Source organism: Protopterus annectens, chromosome 2.part2 (genome assembly GCF_019279795.1).
Source record: "Protopterus annectens isolate FY-2018-M chromosome 2.part2, PAN1.0, whole genome shotgun sequence".
NCBI lineage: Eukaryota > Metazoa > Chordata > Ceratodontiformes > Protopteridae > Protopterus > Protopterus annectens.
The window spans coordinates 1,039,193,053-1,039,220,153 of record NC_056730.1 but is presented as its reverse complement, the minus strand read 5'-3'; positions in this window follow the sequence as shown (position 1 = coordinate 1,039,220,153).

Sequence of the window (27,101 nt, the reverse complement as noted above, 5' to 3'; positions counted from 1 at the left end):
AGGGATCTAGATTTTTTGAGGTGAAGCATATTCATCAAATCTGGGTTTGACATGGCCTTATATGTCAGGCACAGGTCACCTCTGAGCAAGCGGTATGAGACTGAATAGAGCTGGAGTTCTTTCAGTCGGGCAGCATAAGACATATTTTTGAGACCCTTTATCCTTTTGGTGAGGAACTTTTGGGGCCTTTCAAGCTGCATCAGGTGTCTGGTCAGATACATTCGAACGGGCATTGTACTCAATCATAGGTCTAATGACTGATGAGTACAGGGGGACGATGACCTCCCTTGATCTAGATGTGAATCCCTTCATGATCAGGTGGGCAATATAGAAGGTTTTCCTAACTACTTTAGCAACATGAGTGTCAAACGAAAGGCTACTGTCAGCTTGGGTCCCCAGATCCCTGATGACTTTTTCTGTGCTCAGTGGATTGCCACCTATATGGTAGCTAGGGGTAACCTTGTTTTTCCCGAAGGGTATGACTATGCATTTTTTGGCGTTTAACTTCAGGCCGTGGCTCTGGCACCAGTTATCCATTTCTGTGAGGCCTTTCTGGAGGATATCTGTGTCAGATGTGTTTTCGACTATGGCCCAGTTTGCAGTCATCTGCAAACTTTGTCAGCCATAACCCTCCTGTGTTTGCTTGTACTTCAGAAAAGTAGATGCCGAACAAGAGTGGACCCAGGACTGAGCCCTGTGGGACACCACTTGTGACAGGCTTTGAGTCTGACATGGCTCCAGCAACTCTGACCCTGTGGGTTCTGTCACTTAGCCAGTTTGCAACCCATCTTGTGATGTATGGGTTTACATTCAATCTGATGAGTTTTTCGATGATACCTGAGTGGGGTATTGTGTCGAAGGCCTTTGCCAGGTCGAGGTAGGCTGTATGGACTGCCTTTCCCTCATCAATGGCCTTGGTGACTGTCTCAAAAGTCAACCAAGTTTAAGAGGCAGGATCTGCCTTTGACAAAGCCAAACTGGGTTGGATCCAAAGTCTGAAAGTTCCCTATGTCTTTATTTATGAGTTCCATTATGATCCTCTCCATGGCTTTGCAGATAAGGCTTGTCAAGCTAATGGGGCGGTAATTTCCAGGGTCTGTGGAGGCACCTCCCTTATGAAGTGGGACCACAGTCGCGGTCGCCCACTCCTTGGGTACGTATCCTGAGGTGAGGCTAAGATTAAACAGCTGTCCTAACTGTGGGTTTAATTCCTCATTGAGTTCATGAAGCACACAGCCGGGGACACCATCCGGTCCCATGGATGCTGTGTTTTTTGCCTTAGTGAGGGCAGTTCTCACCTGGGCGTTGGAGATGTTTGGGGGGCTACAATCCTCTGGAGTAGATATCTCTCCTTTTGGGGGGGGGGAGAAGTTTGCACTGAACCTGTCAGCCAGTATGTTAGCAATGTGTGTAGGTTCAGTAATTTTCACATCATTTTGAACTAATTCTGAGCATATCTGGGAGTTTCCTCCTAGGTTTCTAACATAGCTAAAGAAGGCCTTATGATTGTCTTTAGAGTCCTTGGCGATTTTTCTCTCAAAATTTGCCTTGGATGATTTTATCATATCAAGTTTTATCAAACTTCTTACTATCAGGGTTTTATTGATTTTCTGTAGTCTATTTCTTTCATTGACCTTAACGCATCTGTCTATCTCTATTAAATCAAGCATCTCTTCTCTTAGATCCTTTTCTTCTAAACTGAAGGCACATTCTGTGTTCTCCATTTCCTCCAGGCATTCTTCACAAAGTTCCAAGACATCTTGTGCAACATTCTCTTCAGTTTCATCCTGTGACATCCATTGCTCTTTCATATGGGAACTCACACGCCTCTCACTCCACAACACTGACTGCATCAGAGTTGCCACAGTTTCCTGTTCCATACCTTCCAACTGAACTTTTGTACTGGTTTCTCATGGAAGGCAACAAAATATCGTCATATGGCAAATGATCAGCTGTTTTCTGCTCCACTGGTTTCTCTTTAATTTGGGGATCCAGTGTTCTTTCCTGCTGTGGTGTTATCAGAGTTAGAGTTTTCTACACTTAATCCTTCACATCACAGGTAATCCATAACTTCAGTTTCTGTTTCTTTAACTTTGCCATTACTAATTTTCTTTTCTACTTTTCCTCTTCATTTTCTTATTTTTGTATTATAGCAATAACCCACGCCTGGGTGTGGGTAATGTGGGATTTACCCACGGTTGGCGTGGTTTGGTCCTGAGGGCGAAGCCCGAGGGACCAAACAAAGACAACATTGGGTAAATCCCGCATTACCTACACCCAGATGTGGGTTATTGCTATTATACTATGACATTGTTTAAGAAAAGAAATAATTACTTTTCTTAAATAATGGCATTGTATAATGCCTCTTTGCTGCCCTTCCGCAGCTGTCTGGTATCCGCGGCAGTTCTGATGTACTGCGCATGCCTACGCAGTACATCAGAGCTGGGGCCAAAAGCAACGGAGAAAGCAAGATCTCCATTGCTTTTTACTGTTTTGCTATGTTAAATGGGTTTAACATAGTGAGACAGCTTTAAAATAAGCAACAGAGATGTCCGTTGCTTATTTTAAAGCTGTCTCGCTATGTTAAACCCATTTAACATAGCGAAACAGTAAAAAACAATGGAGATCTTGCTTTTTCCGATGCTTTTTTTTTTTAAACCTGTCTCGCTAAAATGGGTTTAACATAGCGAGACAGCTTTAAAATAAGCAACGGAGATCTCCGTTGCTTATTTTAAAGCTGTCTCGCTATGTTAACCCATTTAACATAGCGAGACAGGTTTAAAAAAAAAGCAACGGAGAAAGCAAGATCTCCATTGCTTTTTACACACTGTGTTGCTATGTTAAAGGAGTTTAACATAGTGAGACAGCTTTAAAAAAAGCAACGGCTCCGTTGCTTTTTTTAAACCTGTGTCGCTATGTTAAACTCCTTTAACATAGTGAGACAGTGTTTTTAAAAAGACTTATACTAATGGAAAAAGTCCTGGCGACCAGACCTTTTTCCATTAGTATAAGTCGATTTACAATGTGCACGCTGGCCAATCAGCGTGCACATTTTGGAATATTAATGGGGGTCATGGTATAATGTAAAATAGTCCATATCCGGATGCCTTTGCATGTATTTCTCTTCTAATATCTTTGGTGCTGCTCATTTTCCATTGAGTTTTGCTTTCTCCTGTGCATACATATTGCACCATATTAAATCTCTCTTTCTTTCCCATGCCCATATTTCTTCTTCAGTTGTCTCCTGCTCCTCCTGTTTCTCCTTTCTTGGGGGACTCATTTTTCCATCATGCTGTTATATAACCTGTGTTAGAATTTCTCTACTAAATCCTTCACTTTTCAGGTATTCCATAACTTAAACTTCTATTTTTTAGCTTTTTCTTTGCTAATCTTCTGTTGTACATTTCCTCTTTGTGACCTTATTTTTTGTATTGTGAAATTTTACAATTTGGATACTTTTGCCTGTATTTCTCTTCCAATATCTTTGGGGCTGCTTTTTGTGTTGATTAATTTGTATTTTTCCTTTGCGTAAATATTACACCATATCAGATCTCTATTTCTTTCCCATGTCCATATTTCCTTTTTATACCTTTCAAAAAATGTCTAGATTTTGTTTTTTATATTTTTGTACTTCCTCAGTCACTTTTTTTCCAAACAGTCCAATGTTTCTCGGTCTATATAATGTTTTTCATATATCTGCTATATTAATGAACACTAATTTCTATTTGAAGCATGTGATGTCCAGATAATATCCCAACCCTACTTCTTTGAACCTAACTCTGAACCACATTCCAGTGCCTCGTTTAGTAGGTGTGGTGAATGGCACCCTGGCATTATAGTAGTAATATACAGGCTATTCCGAATATTTTTAGGAGACACTAGCCAATCCAACTTGCTGATGAGGGGTTTAGTAGTGTTATTGGTTCTAAGTTCAGCTTTTGTTATAAGAACAGGAGATCATTGAAGAGGCTCCTTATTTGTCCTGTGAATGATGTGGTTAGGAGATCTAGTACTATGTCTTATGGTACGAGACCTTATGGTAATTGTGTTTTTTTTAGATATATTGATACTTCTAATCTTTTTATTTATCCCTATACTGGTGCTAGTTTTTCTTTTAAAGTGGATGCTGATTGTCTTACTAAAGACTTAGTTTATTTAACTTGTTGTGTGCCCTGTGGTTGTTTTTATGTTGGGAAAACCAACAGGACCTTGAATGTGAGGCTATGTGAACACCTATATAAGATTAGGAGAGGTGATTGCAATAATGCCCTTGCTAAGCATGCTAATAAACAAGGGACTAGCATGAGTTTAGATTTTTAGGTATTGATAGTGTATTTCAGGGTGATCATATGAGTAAGTTTAATAACAGAACAGAAACCTATGAAATGCGATGGATTATCACCCTTAGAGCTGATCAAGGATCCGGCCTTAATGTGTACACACCTCTTAAGCCTATACTTAAATTGCAGAGGTTGATTAGATAGTTTTATATAGGTTTGTTGATATGGTGTTCAGGTTATTCTAGGAATTTGTTCTTATCCATATGCTTATTTTATATTTGTTTTGCTGTGGATATCTTTGCGATATTGTGACATATTTATTTTGATTGGTGTTATTAAGTAGGATGCATTTTAAGTATTTATGATATAATTTTCGATTATACTGATTTTATGATTTTGTGTTTTGTATTAAGAGAGTTACGTAGGTATTTGTAGTGGGGTCTTTACATTTGGTAATGGAAAAGCTAGATACATTGTAACCATGGCTCTTCTGCTTTGATGGATGGATTATTTCTGCCAGTTTAATTTTGATTTTTGGTCAGTTACGGTTATTTATGCGTATTTCCTTTTTTTACACACACACACACACACACACACACACACACACACACACACACACACACACACATATATATATATATATATATATATATATATATATATATATATATATATGTGTGTGTGTGTGTCATTTTTATATTGTTTATATGGTCTGATGAAAAATTTTATTATGCAGAAGCACTTACCTTTAATAATAAAATAAAGTTTTGTTTTATAATAAACTGGAGTTCTACTTTTGAAAAATTGTCATTTTTTCAGCCTTGTTTCATTACCCACATTTGCTGTTTGCTACATACTCTTTTATAGACTAGCCTAGCTGTCAACTGTTCCAGTTCTAATTCGCATTTAATATTTTGAAAATTAACCAACAGCTGCTATATAAAAGTTTTTTCTTGTCTTTCAGGTCCTGACTGCAGCACATAGCAACTGTCATCATTCCAATGATATCTTCTGCTGATCAGCTGATTCTGAGTCAGTTTGTCTTAAGAATCTCTCTTCACAAACATGCACAATTAGAAATGCAAAAAGACACTGTTCAAGTTTTTAAAAGATTCTATACAAACATATAATTCAACATGTAAGAACTTATTTACAATATCATAACTATTCATGCTGGCATATTTTACACAGGTTAATCTAAAATTATGAAAAACAACACTTGAGAAAAATGGGTTTGTCTGGAAATATCAACCCACTCCTCTCCTGGGCAATCCATTTGCATTGGCATTATTAACTCCAACTGCAGTATTCTTTTCTTTCTGAGGAAATTTGGCTGAGCACAGCCCCCACCCCACAATCTGAAGCATCCACTTGCACAACAAACTCTTCACTGTCTGGGTTGGTCAACACAGGAGGTTCTCCCAAGATCTCCTTAAGTTTATGGAATGCCTGTTTGCAATCTGTGGTTCCCATTATAGCATCAGGTTTATTTTTCCAAGTTGGGTCAGTAATGGATGCAGCCATTGCACCACAACTAGGCACATATTTTCCACAGTACCTGACTGTCCTTAGAAATGCTCTCACTTACTTTTTAGTAACAGGAACTGGCTATGCTTGAATAGCTTTCACTTTGACAGGTTCTGGCTTAATCTTTCCACTCCCCACTCTGTGTCCTAAGTAAGTGACCTCTGCCATACCCGCTTGACACTTACTGGGTTTAGTGGTTATTCTTGCCCTTCTAAACTGGTCTGCAAATGCCCATAACATAGTCATTACTGTAGAGTTTAACCTCTCCACAAGACCATTACTTTGGGGACAGTAGGGGGTGATCTTTAAATCTATCACTCCACAAAGCATCCTCAAACAAGTCAGCAGGTTTGACATGAAGTCGGCAACTTGGTCAGTCAGTATCTCCCTTGGAAAACTTACCCTGATGAAAAGTTATAGCAATGCATTTGTCACCTTTTCTACATCAATATCACTTGCAAAAGGAACGTTAGGTACTATAGCGAGAAGTGGCAGATGGTAGGCTCTAGGCTTTACCAACTGCCATACTACCTCACCTTCCAGCCCTTCCTTAGGAGTCCACTTTCTATACAGCAAACCATTCTTCTATGGTTCATCATTACCTGCAGAAGGAATATTAGGGACTGTAACTAAAAGTGGCAGATGGTAGGCACTAGGTTCTACCAACTGCTGTACTACCTCAACTTCCAGCCCTCCCTTAGGAGCCGAATTTCTATACAACAAACCTTCCTTCTCTGCCTCAATATCAACTGAACTAAGAACATTAGCGATTAGAGTTAGAAGTTGCAGATGGTTGGCTTTAGGCTCTACCAACTTCTGTACTACTTCGACTTCTAGTCCACCTGCAGGAGTCCATCTTTTATTCAACAAACTTTTGTTTCCATATACAGACTCCCCTCTTCTTTGAGTCTCAGGAACTTCCTTAGTTATCTCCCTCAAGCTTTGCAATGTAGGCTCTGTAAGATGAGCCTATATCAACTCTACATTTGTGGCCCTCTCAAGATCTCCTTCTGCATAAAGTATAGTAACTTTCAACAGAATGGACATGTGCAGAGCTTGTCCGTACTGCCACATTGTATTTCAAGGGCCAGATATTGTTGTGCATATTTCTTCTAAAGTAATACACTGTGCAGGAAGCTTTTATTGGAATACTAGTGGTATTGTTTATATTGGATTTCCTTACATTTCTTGATGACTGTGAAGCTTGAGGAAAAATCTTGAAGTAATAAGACTACACAGCATTAGATAATTTGCAACTATGGAATAGAAAATCTATACATACATCTTGTTCATGGATCAGCAATACTCAATAACTATTGTTAAGTCTGAATGTAAAGTTTAAGTATATTTTCATATCAAGATACACACACACACACACACACACACACACACACACACACACACACACACACACACACACACACACACACACACACACACACACACACACACACACACACACACACACACACACACACACACACATACACACACTCACAAAAATGAGTGTTTTTGTGTGTGTTGGGGGTCCACTGGAATCTCTGTATGGAAGCCAGAATCCCACATATGCATGTGTATATGCAACTTATCTACCGAGCATTAGATCAACTTACACATAATCAACAGCAACCCATCAAACTATAAAGATTGATAAACAAGTGTGCATGCTTGGGAACATAACTCTGGAACAATGAAACAAAAAATCCTCCCACATGGCCACATGTGGGTTCAACCCATGCACCCCATACTATTTGTACATAACAACACAAAGTTTTTACAATACTACAAACAGGGAATATTCTAATAACACCCAGAAAAGTTGTAAACATAATGCAAAGTCAACAAAACTGACCAGAAACATGTGTGTGAATATATATCTATCTATATATATATATATATATATATATATATATATATATATATATATATATATATATATATATATAAATAACTGTGTGTGTGTGTGTGTGTGTGTGTGTGTGTCTCTGAGTATATATATATATATATATATATATATATATATATAAACACTTTATAATATCAAAGTACTGAAATGTCTAATTTCAGTATTTCGAGACTATAAAGTCACTCTTTTCAAATATCTAAAGTGCATAATCACAAATTTGAATATGGTATGTAGTGTCTGGGAGTGTGTTGTGATGGTGCGAGTTGCTGTTTGTGGATTTAGCAGTTATGTCAGGTGAGTGAGTGTTTTGTAAGGGTTTTGGGTGGTAGGTAGAGTGTGTGTGTGTGTGTGTGTGTGTGTGTGTGTGTGTGTGTGTGTGTGTGTGTGTGTGTGTGTGTGTGTGTGTGTGTGTGTGTGTGTGTGTGTGTGTGTGTGTGTGTGTGTGTGTGTGTGTGTGTGTGTGTGTGTGTGTGTGTGTGTGTGTGTGTGTGTGCTAATGCGTTTTATGTGTGCGTGAGGGACTGGAGAATGTGCTTGTGTGAGTTTGCTTTTGTTTACTGTTTGTGCAATCTCAGTGTTAGTATATATAAGTAGGGGGGTGTGGGGGGTGCAGATGGGCTTGCCCCCGTGCTTATTTGTTTTGTAGTTGTGTATGTGTGTGGTTTTGTTTGTTTTTGTTGTTATGTGGGTGTTGTGGTGTGTGTGTGGTTTGGTGTATACTGTTTTTTTTGGTGTTTTGTGGTTTGTAGTTTTGGGCTTGGTGTTGTTGTGTTTCAGTGTTTTGTAGATTAAATTTCATGGTCTTGATATACTGAAATTCGACATTTCAGTATTTCGAGATTATGAAGTGAATCCATATATATATATATATATATATATATATATATATATATATATATATATATATATATATATATATATATATATATATATATATATATATATATATATATATATATATGGGTCAATATATAATTCTGAAATACTGAAATCCCAAATTTCAGTATTTCGAAATTACATAGCCGAAAACACTAAGTCCGAAACCCGCAGAAGCACAAAATTCAAAATCCCGAAGCTTGGAGATGTTAAATTAGCACTTCTGGTGGTGCGGTGTGTGTGAATGGATGGGTGGAAGTTTAGGTAAGCATGTATGTGTAAGTGTGTTGGTTAGGGGCTTTAGTGTGTGTCAGTGTGTGTTGTGACTGTAATGTGTGTGTGTGTGAGGGGACTGTAAAATGTGTGGGTGTGAGTTTTCTTTGTGTGTCTGTTTGTGCAATCTCAGAGTTAGAATATTTGAGTAGGAGGAATGTGGGAGGCACAGCCAATGCAGGATTATATATTTGATTGTGGGGGGAAGTTGTGTGTATGTGTCTGCTGTATGTGTGGTGTACATTCAGGATTTTAAATTTTGCAGTTATGGGGTTTTGGGATTTAGTATTTTCAGATTATTTTCAGCTATGTAATTTCGAAATACTGAAATTCAGGATTTCAGTAATATATACATATATAAAAAATATATATATATATATATTTATTTATTTATATAGGTTTACACTGAAAACCTTGAAGCTACATCGGTTGATCAGCATGAGGTCGACTTGAGGTTTTCAAGTTGCCAGACTGTCGAACCCAAATCCACTGACTACACTACAGTGCATGGGTAGTGTTATTTGAGCATTTGGGTTCAACATTGTGCAGAGGGATCATGGTTCAGTGAGGAACAGAGAATTAGCCCATTTCCTCACTGAAGTGTGATCTCAGATTTGGTATATTTAATGTGCAGGGGGTGCAGGGTTGCATAACCCTCCTGCAAAACAGTAGAATTAATGTACTGTTGACTGTGCAATTTAACGGTACAGTAATGTGCATGTATCCGTTTTCCAAAATTCTAAGCACGAAAGCTTGAAATCGCGAAAAACCAGAAGCGTGAAATTCGAAATCCCAACGTTTAGAGCTTCTGGTGTTGTGGTGTATGAATGGATCTAAGTGCTGGTAAGTCTGCATGAGTGTGTAGGTTATGGGCTGTAGTGTATGTTAGTGTGTGTTTTGGTTATGATAGGAGTATGCAAGGGACTGTGAAATGTGTGGGTGTGAGTTACCTTTGTGTGTGAGATTGTGTGGTCTCAGAGTTAGAATATATAAGTAGGGGGGGTGTGGGGCACAGCCCTATTTGTATTTTATGATTGTGTGTTTGATTGTGGGGGGAGAGTGTGTGTAAGGTTTCGGGATTTGAATTTCGGAAGTCTGAAATTCTGTATTTCAGTTTTTCGAGATTCTCAAGTGAATCCAAATATATATATATATATATATATATATATATATATATATATATATATATATAGCAATAGATATATAGATAAAATAGATACACAGAAATAACTTTTAAGCTCAGAGACAGCACATTAACAGGGAAAATAGAAACTTTTAATGGATTAACAGGTTTTCAACAGTAAGAGGTGAAGCCAAGTTTTCTATAACAGAATGTTTTAATGATATCTACAGAGATTCACAGCTCAAACTATTTGTCAGGCATGCCGCACGTAGAGGGTGTTGAAATAAATTGGACTCAAAAGCAGTATTTAGCATATAAATATATCAACTTCAGACTCATATAACACATTATTCTTTATAAACAGGAAGTCATACAACACTCACTGTAAATGCATATTTTATGGAATTCCCGTTTAGTCCTTCTCTGAGATTTGCAAAAAAGATCAGTCTGATCTAAAACCCACAAGGGCAGCAAAAATAGGTATAGAACAAAGTATTTAGTAAACAAGTACAATTCTGACAGATTGATGTTTTGCTAACTTGGCTTTAGTGCATAATTAACATTTCTTCAAAACTGCACCCTCATCTGCTGTTATTTTGACTCAAGTGATTTCTCATTGGTTAAATATTGTATTGCATTTATTTATTTGTTTATTTTGCTTGAGCCTTATCCATTTGTTTGTCATATAACTTCACTTCTGTTACCTACTTAGTACTAGTAGTTCATGTCAACCATTACTTAACTTAATTATTTTGCATTTACCTTATCTGCTGTATATTTGCTTAAATATATTTTTTCTTTTTGAAATAACTTTTACATGCTGGTTTATAGACTATTGTTCTTGCTACATTTACATGATAACAATGCAAAAAATGTCATCACCCTTTGTGTTTTCAAAATCTTTATGCTTTATCTATGTATTGACAGTGTTTTATATTGTAATTTGTATATTTTGTTTTTAATCTGGTGCTTTGTTTTGCGATTTGCTGAAACTATTAGTAACCTGTGTCCCCTCTGAAAATGGCTTCTACCCATTAGTGTTGTCCCAGTCAACAAAGTGTAAGCAAGTTAATAAGCAATTAAACAAGTAAATGCATAAATAAATAAAAAAATAAAAGTACTTAATGGATGGCAAACAGTGCAAAAATATAATCCACATTGGCATGGCCTTCAGTAGCTGTGGCAGTTATTATATTTCGAAAGCTGAAAGCAGATTCTCGGTAGCAGTCCCACCCTGTGAACATACCCACATATCTATGTTTACATATATATAGAGGTTCAAAAAAGTAATCATTTAAAAGCCTCACCTGGACCTAGCCAGTGCCATGGCAAAGAGGGATAAAGCCCTGATTTTGATCCAGGAAACCCAGGCTGTAATTTGGGAAAGTGAGGTGCTGGCAGGGGGAAATAAGCATGCCAATCTCTGGGGCAATGGGCAGTTAGATGTATATTACTTGTGATTATCCTTAAAAGATGATGGTGACGTCACTGTGACAATATATGACATAAGAGGAGAAAGGAGAGTGGACATAGCTGTGCTGTAGCAGAAGCAGGGTGATACAACACACAAACCCATTGCACAGCTACTATTCTGACATAATACAAAACCACAAAAGGGAAGTGGTAATGGGGTAGGTCATTGATTAATAACTCTCTGACAGATGGTGATAGCAAGGATGACGTTAGGCTTTGTGCTGTCTCCAGCATGTATTGGAAAATTCTCCAGAAAGGAGAAGCTGAAAGAGTCAGTGATAGATGTGAGGCACTTGCTAAAAAACAAAAACCTCACCTGGACCTCAAGAAGCCATAAGCTAACCAAAAGTATAACATTGCCATGTTTATAGGTAAATACTAAGCTAGCTGCCATTATGGACCATTTAACCATAGCCAGTTTCTCTTAGTGAAAATCAAACCAAGTGCCTCTTTTCTGTGAGGTAAATACCTTAAGCATTATGCCAACCATACCTCTCAATATCTTAGTGCAAGACATCTGGTCAAAGCCTAAAATAATGGAGGGACAAATGCCTAAATATAGGAACAGGTTTTAAATATTGCTCTTATAAACTTAGAAAGTTGCTAGATTGGTAGGGTTTGTGTTAGTATGCATTTTCTGAAAGATATTAATTCTGAAACTCAAATGTATGTCATTATTTAGTGACTTCAATCCAGTGTTTGCCAGAAAACCACAGATTTTAAGAGGAACAGACCAAAAAATTTGAGGCAAAAATCTGGGGATTCTGTGAAAATCTTTTCAGCTGAGAGCTGCAAATTATTAAATGTGCACAGTCACGATAAAATAGCAGAGGAGTAACTCCTTTTTTAAGTCAGATCATCTAAGTCTAGTTTAAGAGATGATAGCGTATCACACTGCATAATCTGGAGGGGCATACTTTTCCAGAAGTTGGGGAGGAGATGTCTGATAAATTTGCTTTTCCATCACATTTTATTTATCTGCTGGTGAGGATTTAAATCTCTAATTCTGGTATTTGAGGAATTATTAGATTTGTGGTGATACAAGAAATTCATGATAACTGGGTATCTGATGACACAGAAGGCAAAGCATAGATCTTGTCTCAATGTTCTGCAATATACTAAATAAAGGGGCAGCACTTTCAGTCTCTCTTGGTAGCCTGGGGTCTTTAAAAACATAATCTTCTTAGTTAGGAACCTTTGGGTTCTTTCTAATTGTTTTAAATGTCTAGTGAGGCTAATCATAAGGAGAGCACTGAACTCAATAAGTGGCCTTTTAATGATGAATTTAAGGTAGCAATGGCTTCATTAGATCTGGATGATAGTCTGTTGATAATTACCTGCACGATGTTGAAGGATTTCTTTGACTACTGCTGTCATATGATGATTGAATGAAAGGGAATTATCAAACATATGATAAAAAATCCCTGGCAGTATTTTCATTTTGAAATGGGATAGGGGAGAGGAACTATCTACCAAATATGACAATATTTCACTTTTCTGCATTTAAATCAAAACATTTTCAGTATACCAGTTATTTATTTGTGTAAGTTATTGCTAAAAAAATAGGTTATAAGTGGGGGACTTGATGATAATGGCTCCCTATTGAAATGCTGGCACTAGAAATGTCAAGTGCTGTAAAGCTTAAAATTTTGTTTTGCTGGGGGGTAGGGGTAGGCCCCCACACCCCTCCAAAAAAAAAAAAATAATATATATATATATATATATATATATATATATATATATATATATATATGTGTGTGTGTGTGTGTGTGTGTGTGTGTGTGTGTGTGTGTGTGTGTGTGTGTGTATACCAACTCTCAAGATTGTTATACCTCAGAGAAAAGGGAGTATTTTGAGAAATGGCATCTTGAAATTGGTATATACAAATCCAATCTTTCAACCATTTAGTCTCCTAGTTTCAGGACTGATTCTAGTGTTTTTTGACATTTCAAATGGTTACCAATAATAAATCCAAGATTGCAGTCTTCTTCAAACTCAGTTAGCCAGATGTCCTGGTTTCCATTTTCTCAATCAGAAAAGTAAATGCCAAATAATGAGGGATCCTAAAACTGAAGCCTGCAGGACATCACTAATTATCTTGATTCTTACTGATGAGGCATCTACCACTCACACTCTGTTCTGTCTTTTAACCAGTTTGTTATCCATCTTACCACATAGGAATCTATTTTAAAGTGCCAGCATGGGGAAGGATGTCCAATGTCTTGGCCAGTGCTATGTGAACAGTATGAACACTGCTGTCAGCCTGTATAACCCCATTAAAGTAGTCAACAAAATTCTTCAGTCTGGATCTTCTTTGACTAAGCCAAATTGATACAGGTCAAGTCTGGAAGTTTGTGCTGTGGAATAATGCTCTCAACTGTTAATGAACTGCTTATGGTGACAATAGTACAGGATTTAAAGATTTATACCTTTGTTTATCTAATATGTGACATCGAGCAAGTTACTTAACCAGACAGTGCTTTGTAGAGCAAGTGGGAATTTGATGTAGCCTCCAAAATGATCTCCTGGACTTTGAGTACATAATGCAAATTTTGATATCATGGTTTATAAAGTCAAGTTATAATTTGTTCCATAGTTTTTCAGATGTGACTTGTCTGCCTGATGGGACTATAATTCCCAGAGTTGGTGGTAAGACTTTCTTTGTGATGTAGCATCAACACTGTGGTGCACTAAACTTCAGAGACAAAACATGTTGCAAAACTTAAGTTAAACTGTATGAGGAGTGAGACTGTCGGGCATCTTGGTTGATTGTCAGGCCCTGGAGAAGAAGCGTTTTTGGTCTTATGGACCACTTTTAGTACATATTCCTTTGTGACAAGAGGGAGTTTAAAGGATGCAGAGAGATATATCGACTTTAGAAAGATGTTTGTGGAATAAAAAGATGTCACTGGAATAAAATTAGGATGGAAAGTGTTTGGTAGTATATTGGTATTGTATTGTATTGTTGGGTCGAAATAGTTGCTACCATTTTGAATATGTTCCATGCAATGTGTTGGTTGTTACTCCTTAGTTTCCTAACACAGTTAAGGAAATATTTATAATTGTCTTTAGCTTCAGGTGCTAAGTTATGTTCATGAACTGCTTTAATAGACCTAATAGTAAGTTTTTAGTAATATTTCTGATACTGTCCTTGCTATGATGGATTTTGCATCTGCTGTATAATTAAAGTTTTTCTTTTTTTTTCTTTCATTTTAAAGTTTGTTTATATTGAAACATCACAAAAGAGATTTGTTTTTAAATTTCCTGCTATATTTTGCTGTGGTTGGGACTGTCAGCTCTATACATTTATATAAATGGGTGTAGAATTCCTTCATGAATCTACCTGCCATTTTATCACTGAGTGGGTTTTAAAGCCTTGTCATAGAAATTGATGAGGTTAGTATCTTTGAAATTCTCGCATTGTGAGATACTAGATACAGTGGCATTGGAGATTTTGGAGGTAAAAGATAATAGTTTATCATCTGACTTAATCAAGAAAGTAGATATCATGGGGATAGGGCATGAAGATGCTATGTTTATGAGACAAGACTGAGAATATTATGGCCTCTAGTGGGTTTATTAAATAGCTTATCTTATCTGAGGAGCTTGTGTTTACTAAATCTAGGAATTTATAGACCTACGTTGCATTGGATGCATAGGTGTTCCAGTTTATTTTGATGCAGTTTAAGTCCCCTAATATAATACAGCTCGTTTACAGGGATTTAATTGCATACATTTAGGAATCATACACGATTATCTTAGAACATGGAAGGTATCTTATAACAGCTAGATAATGATATTTTATCCTATTAAGGTGGTCTGGAGTTCTATGAATTCTGTTCATGAATCTTTGAGAACCTATCTGGAGGTGACAATCTACTTAACAAATATGGCTTATACCACCACAGTTGGTAATTGGCCTGAAGGCATGGTAGGTGCAAAATCCAGGTAAGGAGGGTGTGCTGTCTATTTATTTAAGCCATGTTTCAGTAACTCCCCAATTATGAATGTGTTCTAAATGTATAAAATCTTCAAGATTGGGCAATTTATTGCAAGCACTTCTGGCAATGAGCAGTGTCACCCGAATGTGATCCTGTTTTGGATATGATATGTTTATTACACTGGAATGCCCATTAGCTGGACTCTGCCTAAGTAAAGGCACTACAGGGGCAACAAAGGCTTTAGCCAGCAAACAAAAACATTGGAACAAGAAATGCAGGACACCTTTGCACTGCTTACAGTCCATGTTTTTCTGTGAGAAGGACACCTCTGAATTTGTTAAATATTTGCACATCATTTTTCTATTGCAATTGATACCAAAAATAGTCTATTTCAGTTTTCTTTTCTCCTCTTTTATAAGTCCATGCACTTTGATTTCAAATCCTTAATTATCCATATTTTATAATATTTATTTTTTGCAATCTCAGGTTGCAATTAAATTCCCATGCTGTGATCATTTCCATATTAATTGTTTCATATTGATCAGCTCTGAGGCCTTTCTTATTTGCAATGGTGATGGACAGGTTGACAGACGAGATCAGACAGGAGTCCCCGTGGACTATGATGTTTGCAGATGACATTGTGATCTGTAGTGAGAGTAGGGAACAGGTGGAGGAGACCCTGGAGAGATGGAGATATGCTCTAGAGAGAAGAGGAATGAAGGTCAGCAGGACTAAGACAGAATATATGTGTGTGAATGAGAGGGAGGATAGAGGAATGGTGAGGATGCAAGGAGTTGAGGTGGCGAAGGTGGACGAGTTTAAATACTTGGGGTCAATAGTTCAGCGTAATGGTGAGTGTGGAAGAGAGGTGAAGAAGAGAATACAGGCAGGATGGAGTGGGTGGAGAAGAGTGTTAGGAGTGATTTGTGACAGACGAGTACCTGTAAGAGTGAAAGAGAAGCTCTACAAGAGGGTAGTGAGACCAGCTATGTTATATGGGTTGGAGACAGTGCCATTGACAAAAAGGCAGGAGTCTGAGCTGGATGTGGCAGAATTAAAGATGTTAAGATTTGCACTGGGTGTAATGAGGGTGGACAGGATTAGGAATAAGTATATTAGAGGGTCAGCCCAGGTTGGAAGGTTTGGAGACAAAGCCAGAGAGGCATGATTACGTCGGTTTGGACATGTGCTGAGGAGGGATGCTGAGTATATTGGGAAAAAGATGCTAAGGATGAAGCTACAAGGTAACAGGAAAAGAGGAAAGCCTAAGATAAGGTTTATGGATGTGGTGAGAGAGGACATGCAGGTGGTTGGTGTGACAGAGCAAGATGCAGAGGACAGGAAGAAATGGAAACAGGTGATCTGCTGTGGCGACCCCTAATGGGAACAGCCGAAGGAAGATGATGATGATTGAATTATATTTCTAAACATCTGTTCTATCTCCTTTTTAGTTACATAAGCATTGATCCCCTTAATTCCAGTTACTTGATCCGTCCATCTTACATCAATGACTGTAGTTCTACTTGTTATAACAAAGGTAACATCTAATGCTTTTATTGAGTCTCTATATAAAATAAGAATTCCATAACAAGTCCCCTTTCCAAAATTCAAAATAACATTTTTCCTCTCCATATTTGTGTTTGATATCTTTCTGTTTGTGATAAAAATCGGACATCTTTTAAGATAGTATCACATTCTTGTTTTTTACACTACTCCAAAATTCCTATTCTTCTTTCTAATTTCTTCAAACTTTGTTACCATTAAAGGCTAATACTTTACATGTAATTTTTTTCTTAATGTAATATGAATATATATATATATATATATATATATATATATATATATATATATATATATATATATATATTCAGCTTTTCCTTTCTTTTTTTAAATCTTCTATATTCTTCCTTTTCCTCTCTCGCTTATTCTTTTGCCAATAGATTTTTTGTTTAACTATATTATATTTAACATCATTAGTATCACTTAACCCTGGCTCTTCTTCCTCAATATTTAAATCTTCCTTTGTTTTAACATTTTGTATTATTTGTTCTCCTATGACTTGAGTATACATATATATATATATATATATATATATATATATATATATATATATATATATATATATATCAGTTCTAAAGTGAAAAGTTTTTCTTTTTCTCATATTCCTGTATACATTTCTTCATTATCAGGCTAGTCTCAAAAATGGAATTGAAATTGCCTAGGCAAGGTAAGACCTTGCTGTGTCTAATAATGGTGGCTGCCAAAAAAAGCAATTACTAGAAAATGGAAATCAAAATCTAAACCAACTATACTAGAAGTAGTGAGTATAGTATAAGAGATAAAACAACTGGAAGTGAGAGTTTTAGAAAACAGAAGTAGCACTCTACATAGGAAAAAAATGGGAATTGTGGGAACAATACATACAAGGGAGGAATGAGGTTTAAAAGGTGGCAGGACTTAAATGAACTATAATGTTTGACTGAAAAAGATTGGGTAGATTATAAGTGATGTATGATGTCTGCAATTGGCAGTGTGACAGTATGGTTTGTGATGTAAAATTCATAAAATTCTACGGAAGAGATTATCCTAAAAGAATGGTTATGGATATAATGGATGAAATAAAAAAGAGGCCAAAATAGTGAAGCTTTTTGTACTAAAACACAAAATGAGTCAGGCAGGAACCAAGTGGATTATACTTTGGCCTGTTTCTTCCAAAATTCAGTAGATCAAAAATAATACTAGGAGAATAGTGAAAAACAGTTGGAGATTTCTCATGAATTTTCCCGATTTAAAACATATGTTAGAGATAGTCCCGTTTTCATAACTAAAAGTGATAAAAATTAAAGAGTATTTTTATAAGAATAGTTTTATGAATGAACAGAGGATGAGCAAAACAAAGCAATGTTTAAATGTAATAGTTGCAATTTTGTAAGTATGCTTAGAAGGAAAGAAAATTATTGTAAGAGCTGGAAGTTATGACATCAAATTATTGAACCAATACAATTGCAAATCGAAGTTTGTGGTCTACATTGCCCTATGTGACTTATGTCCTACATTTTATATAGGTAGAACAGTTAGAGAACTCCATAAGAGAATTTACAAGCATTTAAGAGCAATTGAATTGAAAACAAAAACTAAATAATGGCTTAGCAAAACATGTTAAACAAAAACAGGATCAGGATCTGGCATGTTTACAGCTATATCTGAAGCACCAAAATCCACAGAAACAAACCAAATACACCAAAAAAAAGCTGGTGCCTGGACCCAAAACCACTGTTCTCAAAGTATCTAATAAAAACCACCAAACTTTTAAAATTAAAATACTTTAATGGCGTAAAAACAATAAAACATGAGCACTTTCATTTAAAACAGTGTTAAACTTCATCAGACATAGTACCGAACACATTTCCTCTTTAAGTACTTCCCACTTGCATTTAATTGGTTATGCTCCTGCTTACTTCAACACCACAAGGTCCTGTTTTAAAGTTAGTGTCATTATTACATATAGTACTATTATTACTATTTTTCAAAGACATAGAACTTTATACAGAATTGAGTTAAAGAAAATAAGCCAAATTTATTGGCTTTAAACTATTTTCTTCTGCTGCAGTGCCGTTAACTTTAGAACTGGGTTAATTGAACTACAATCATTGATACCTGGCCAACTGCTGCAGTGCCGTTAACTTTAGAACTGGGTTAATTGAACTACAATCATTGATACCTGGCCAGCTGTCAGCTTGCAAATACACTTGCCATTTCAACTCTTTTAACTCTAAGTGAACACCCCATGCCTTCTTGTCATCAATACAAACTTGATCAATGACCATGAACTTGAATTGATGTCCTACTTGGTCACTAATATATCTAGCCAAGGTGTTGTTTAAATTATTCTTTCTAATAGCATATTAATGTTCATAAATTCTCTGGCAAAACCACTTTTTCGTTTTGCCAATATAGAATATTGAGCATGCATCACAGATAGCAGTATATATCATTGCTTTTGACTAACAATTATATTTTGCTTTTATTTGATATGTTTTATTTCTTACAGTAAACCTGCCTCCTATCTTTATTTTGTGGCACCAAGTGCATGCGTCACATTTATTTGTACCATGCATGTCATAGAAATTTTCTTACCCTGTATACCTTAATAAGTCATTCCCTTCTGGTACACTATAGTAGGTCTTTCACCTACATAGTTCCTAACACAAGGGTCTTCTAACAAAATGGAACAGTTTTTCTCAAATATCCGATTCAAGCTTCTACAATTTTCACTGTAAGTAATAATCAGGGCTTTAGAAAATTCCTGGCTATTAGCTAGGTGCAAGTCCTGTGATGGTTGACCCTCAGACACAGGAAAATCATCCCCTAAGGACATATTCCATTCATGTTGGTATTCTGGCTACTAATTCTACCCATCCTGTTCCTAGTATTAAGGATGGGTCTACAGTAGCCCCTTCCTCTTTTCCTCATTACCTCCTACACTAGCTCGTCAATCAAATTGGATACACTCTCTTCAAAAACATTGAGCGTAAGGTGCCACATTCCTATATAAAATCTTCTAGCCTGGTCACCATACTAGCAGCTCTCACCAACTGTCCTTTAATGAAATATTTATTTTGATGTTCCGGGTGTGAGCTGCTGTAATGTAGGAAACAGCTGGAATGTGTTTCCTTCCTATTTATTGTGGTTATATATCTCATTAACCTCACTTTTGACTAAATGGACATCTAAACAGTCCATATAGTTTGGGTTGATATTCCAAGTAAAGTGCAAAAAACTAGTTGTGCTGTTAATATATCTTAAAAATTCTTCGAGGGACTCTTCCGAACCTTTCCATATCAAACTGATGTCATCCTGGAACCTATAATACGTTCGTACTTACGGTGAAGATTGTAAAAGTCTGAAATGGATATTTGAGAAAAACTGGTCCATTTTGTTAGAAGACCCTTGTGTTAGGAACTATGTAGGTGAAAGACCTACTATAGGTTACCAGAAGGAAATAACCTTCAAGGACTTATTAAGGTATACTGGGCAAGAAAATTTCAATGGCATGCATGGTGCGATTAAATGTAGAGCATGCACTTGGTGCCACAAAATAAAGATAGGAGACAGGTTTACTGTAAGAAATAAAACATATCAAATAAAAGGAAAACATAGTTGTAAATCAAAATCTGTGGTATATATTGCTATCTGTGATGCATGCTCAGTATTCTATATTGGCAAAACAGAAAGGCGGTTTTGTCAGAGAATTTATGAGCATGAATATACTATTAGAAAGAATAATTTAAACAATGCCTTGACTAAACATATTAGTGACTACGTAGGACATCAATTCAAGTTCATGGTCATTGATCAAGTTTGTTTTGATGACAAGTCATGGGGTGTTCACTTAGAGTTCAAAGAGTTGAAATGGCAAGTGTATCTGCAAGATGACAGCTGGCCAGGTATCAATGATCGTTTTTCAGTCACCCCAGTTCTAAAGTTAAAGGCATTGGAGAGGAAGAAAATAGTTTAAAGCCAATAAATTTGGCTTATTTTCTTTAACTCAATTCTGTATAAAGTACTATGTCTTTGAAAAATAGTAATAATAGTACTATATGTAATAATGACACTGTAACTTTAAAATGGGACCTTGTGGTATTGAAGTAAGCAAGAGCATAACCAATCAAATGCAAGTAGGAAGTACTTAAAGAATACATGTGTTCAATACTATGTCTGATGAAGTTTAACATTGTTTTAAATGAAAGCGTTCATGTTTTATTGTTTTTACACCATTAAATTGTTCGAATATTAAGAGTTTGGCAGTTTTTATTGGATACTTTAAGAAGAGATGTTCAAAGCTACATCTGCTGAAATGTGATGATGTACTGGCAGTCCTGCCTCATGGATGCCGACAAAGATTTCTCCAAGTCTTTTGGATTTCTAATAACATGATGGGGATGCACCCCATTCGTAAGTCAAAGCATGATTCAAGTTTATGAAATTAATATTGCTTCAATCTTTGATGTTAGCCAAAGTGCTATTCTCAACACCTGCAATGTGCCCGATAATGACTCCATCTGCAGTTTATATAGAGTTACATGTATCGGGAACATATCTAAGTACAGTTGTAAATTCTTTTTTATAAGACCCATTGCTCCTACTACTATTAGAACTGTTTGGGTATCCTTCTTCCACACTGCCCTCATTTCTGCATGCAGATCATGATATTTTATAACTTTATGTCTCTTTGTACATAAGACACTGTAGTCACTGGATATAGCAATTTCAATGATCAGTGCTACTTTTGTCTTCTTTTCATGGACTACTATATCTGGTTTTCGGGTCTATATTAGATCATCAAAATGGTAGAATTTTGAATGATCTAATATCAAACCCAATATCACGAATGCTGCACAAAACCGAATTATTTCCTAGGGAAAGAATTCAGTTGGCCATTGTTGTGGCTTCGCTGCTTTCAGCGATGCGGTGGAAAGTTACAGGTTGGGTTAAGGTGAATGTGTGATTGTGCAGACGTTCGGGTTAGGGCGCGGGTTGGGTGTGTTAGGGTTAGGGCGCGGGTCAGGTAAGTGTGTGATTGTGACAGAATTTGGGGTTAGGGACGGGTTAAGTGAGTTAGGGTTAGGGCACAGGTGAGGTGAGTGTGCGATAGTGACGGACCTTAGGGTTAGGGTCTGGGTTAAGGTAAGTGGATAGATAGTAGTGTATGTGCAGTATAGTGTAGGGTTAGATGTAATTTTAAATGTATGCGTGTGGTTTGCTGATTTTTAGTGTGCTTGTGGTGTGTGTGTGTTTCTCGAAACAACAATTTTTTTTCCCTGGGAAAAAATTAGCTGTTTTGAGGTTTCGATATTGTTAGGGTTCGGGTTTTGCAGTTCGACATTACGGCATTCTATAATGAGCCATTTTGATGATCTGATATAGACCCCTGGTTTTCTTGTACCTATTTTTTGAACTGTTGGTAATGGGTGATTCCATGTAATATAAAGTGGGTGCTATCTTACTCCATTCTATGCAGTTATTTCCATTGTAACGTGCTTTTCCCCATTCTTTAAAATCATATACTAATGTATCACGTGCTATGCTATTGTAACCTACTAAGAACTGTATTACCCAACATAATATTATTGCTTATTTTGAATGGCACTATAATTTCCTTGTATTATTTTTAACTTTTACAATGTGTGTAATTTTTATTGGTTGAACTTTTCTCCCTGGAGCTCTAATGAAAAAGGACCTCTGTCCAGTTGAACTTTCCCAGTAAACAAATGTAAAATAAGTAATAAATAAACGTCATCATTTTATATAATTTTCTATAATGCTTCGTGGTTCATGTTTCCAGTGCTTTTCAGCTACTTCAGCATTATAATGTTTGCACAATCCCCAATGTAACAGTCTTGCCACATTATTATTCCTTTCAGTATAAAGTCATTCTGCCTTTATATATCACAACCAGCAACAAGATATGTGACTGTTTCCAGTTCTGTTTTACAAACACTACATTTGTCTGTTTCTCCCACATGTTCAATGGACTTTGTAGATCAACATGTACAGAAATGACAGTCTTGGTTTGCCGCTATTAACCTTTCGTCTTTTGGTTTAAATTCACCTCTCTTTAACCACGCCTGTGTTCAATCCTGATCAACATGAGGTTGTTCCAAGAGGTTTCTATACTTTCAACTGTATTTATGCATTTTCCATATTTCTTGCCTTTTCATCGGATCATTCACCTCATATTCTTTCTTTTGTTTTTTGCACATGCAGTTGCTGCCTGATTTTTATCTACTTCTAATTTGATTACCCATTATCACTTGACACTAGTATGCTTCTGCTAAAGTAGGCAGGGAAGTCATATTAGACTTACTCTCCTCGTGTTTCAAAACTTTCATTACATTTGGTTCTTGTGAGGTCAGCAGATATGTATGCAGTCCTACGACTGCCAATCTATACATTAATCAGTTTCAAAGAGGCCCATTCCTCCTTCAGAACTGGAAATGCATAGTCCTGATGAAGCATCCTACTTGAGTTCCTGTCCAACTGATCCAACACCTCTTGGGCCCAGTCAGTCTCCCTAAAACTGTAAGTTACAATAGGAAGAGCAAATTGGTTTATAGCCTGGACTTTGTTCTTAGATGTCAACACTGGAAATATTCCTTACTGCACTCCATCTTGGAATACTTTTATATCACATTCCTGTCCCAAACTGATATTTTAAGCACAAAAAGATGAGCGCTTTCAGGTAAAATAAACCCTCCATCATATCTAATAGCACAAACTTCACATAACATTATATAAAGTATTGATATCCAATCATATTTCACATTTCTCTCAAATAACCATTCAGTAAATCCACACCAATATCAAGAGGATGGTGATAAGCATACCTTCCCTGAGCACCTCCACCAACACTTCTCTAAGGTACATCAACCTTGTGAAAACTAGGGTAAGATACTGCCAACTCAGCAACTAGGTTAACCTCACTACCCTGGTAAACCATGTCCGCATTAACTTGTCCAGTCTCAGAGTGCTCTGTCTGATGAGTATGTACAGGCATAATGACTGTGTCCATACTATGGGGAGAGAATGTGGGAGCCAGAGTTTCCTTGTCTGACATGTCCTCTGTAACCCAAGACTGTGCCCATTCATCACCATTAGCCTTGTTGGAAACCACCAATCCTCTAACAACAGGCAGAGTGAGGTCTACTGTGATGGTAGCTAATAGTGCCTGTGAATACAGCAAGAAAACAGAAAAAAATAAAAGAAGTAAAAATATGAATAAAGTATAATACATATACCTAAATAGATCAACCACACATGCAAATGCAAATAATCTTAGACAATAACACATATAACTAATAGCGAAAAGGTAAAAAGATATGCCCATACCATATGCTGCTGGGTATTTTACCTCAGTGACATATGTCCCTAAATGCACACATTTCAGTGGATAGAGATGCTGTAAGCATGCAACTTAATACAACTTAAAAGAAATTGTAAAGAAGTACCTAAGTTATATATTTGAATGGAATACTTGGAACATCAGTAGTGGAAATCCTTTGGTTACCCTCTGCCTTTGCCTCAATGTCCAGCACCATACTGTGAAACTCTGCTGAGCAGCCTAAGATCCCTTGCCTAGAACTCCTCCTTCTCAATGAGTGGTGGGTTGGTAGATGGCCAAACACCAGTAGTCTTTTGGGCCTGTATCACAGCCTTTGCTCTGTCAGTCACCTTTGCAAAAGCTCTAAAAAAATCTACCCAAGCAGCAGAGACCTCCAAGGCAGAAATGCATGAAACAACCACAATGCAACACTAATCACAAGACACATAACTCTCCTAAACAGTGTGCCATTCAACCAAAGCCCCTAAGGCAAAACAGCATGCCCAACACACTAGTCATAGGTGACTCGATAGTGAGGTACACTGATGTCCCACTCACTAGGTTAAATAAGAAGAAAGTAACAGTCAGCTGCCTGTCAGGTGCTAGTATCCACCACATAACGCATGCACTCAGGTCCCTCAACAACAGGTACAAATATGACTCAGTCATTGTACACGTGGGTGTGAATGACCTGAGATGTACCTCCCTGGACTACATGAAAAGTGATATGGAGGAGCTCTCGGATTATGTAGCCCAGGCGGGTATGACCCTAGCCTTGAGCAGCATCCTACCATCACCCAGAATGATACCACAGTACAAGCAGAAAATTATTGATTTCAACAGTTGGCTATGTTTCTGGTGTCATTCTAAGGGGATCCAGTATCTGTCTGCCTGGGATGACATGATTGACAGACCTCAATGTTTAGCCAGAGGTGGCCTGCATCTGTCACCCCTGGGTTTCTGGATACTGGCCAAGGCTCTTGCCACCCCTATAGTGCCTTTTTTAGGTGGTGTTCCAAAGACCAAATTACCACAATAGCAGCTACAAACAAATGCAATCTGAGGTCATGCTGCTCAATGCTAGAAGTCTAAATCTCAAAATGCACTCGCTCAAAGCACTCCTTAACTCATTAACCCCAAGTACCTTCTCATGGCACCTCTGTGCTTAACACCGAGCACACCATGAGAAGATATGAATTGCAAGCTGTTACCCCCGAGTGCCTTCCACAAGTGCGAGAAACTGTAGTGTATACTTGTAGTTCAGCTTAATGTAAAACACACTGAAATCATAACTAAACATGTAATTTACCTTATGTAGTTATGATTCAGCATGTTTTTACATTATGGTCAGATTAAAGTTTTCAGAGAAAATCTGCTTAAGAAGTTGTTGATCAAGCAAGTGGTGGCAGCCAATTGGATTCTTGCAATCCAAGCCACCACTTGCGTAACACCTCCACCCCCAACCTAATTTTCCCTGGAAGATGGTGGTCTCAGCATTTCTTCATGGTTATTGTATATTTTACCGTTCCAGGATAATACCATGAGCTGTAAATTAAAGGTTGCTGCAAAGCACTGAATGCCAGGAAGACACAGATAACTTACTTTGCAGTTTTGTCGGCTTTTGGGGTGCAGTACTTGTTGTTTTGTCCTTTTCCCATTTTATGGCAATGCTTGCAGATTTCAGTGGACTGCGTAGTTTCTGTTTTCTTTGGTATTAGAAAGAAGTGTGGTTCAGAAGCACGTATTTAGAGTAGACCTATACTGTTTACCTGTGCACATCACATTTTATGTATGCAACCTTATTATTTTTTAATGTAGACAAAGACTGATATTGTGGTTTCTATTAAATGTTGTGCATTTGTTAGTTTTGAGGTGAGATTCCACTTACAGATGTTACTGCAGAGGGGGGCTACCGAGGATGCAGTTGCTGTGTGGGACAGCCCAGAGACAGTCAAGATTCAGTCACTCTGCGCAGGCTGGAATATGTTTTAAATCAGTTTGGATTCCTCTTTGTGGCCGCCAGATTTGTATAGCCCATGAAATAAAGGAGAACTTTCCACAGTAGTTGTGGTCATACCTTCAGTGATTTATGATAGCAGTTGGATTTTAAGTTGTCAAGATCCAGACAGAAACAGCTTGAGCTGTGAGTGCATGCCCTGATGACAAGATGGCTCGAGTTTTAAATTCTTACCTGCTGTAGTCAGATTCCAGTAATCTATCAAAACTTGCAGTGCTGCACACAACTGCACATCAGACTTACCTATGTACTCTTCAGCTGCTACGTCTGATTTTTAAATCAGTTGTTTTAATACCAGTCTGACTGCACAGCAGATAGTGAAAGAAATTTGAGTAGTGGTATGGCCATTGTAGATAAATAATACTTTAATTTTTATAGATTTTTATAGATTAGTTTTGTTTGTCATAGGACACGTAAAATTATGGGTGTTGCCATATGTGCTGACACAGAATTTTATGAGGGGATGTGCAAGTTGCAACCACGATTCCTTTAGCAATTGGCATTAATTGTTGCAGCTTGATGGCAAGTTCTTAGGTTATTTAGAGATTTCAGTTCGTGAACATATCCTCTGGCATTAAGGTGGGTTAATCTGATGCTTTTTTAGAAACTAGCCCATTGCACGTCATGTCTAAATATGGAAAAAATGTTTAGTCTTTTTTTTCTTTTGTGTGGAAAAGTAATATAACCCCTCTAGTTTTCTGTGGGAACAGAGATGAGTAAACAAATTTGAAACTGAAGTCAGTGTAAAATCTGTCTTGCTTGTTACACTACTGTAGCCATACCTGAGGTGGTTTGATATTTGCA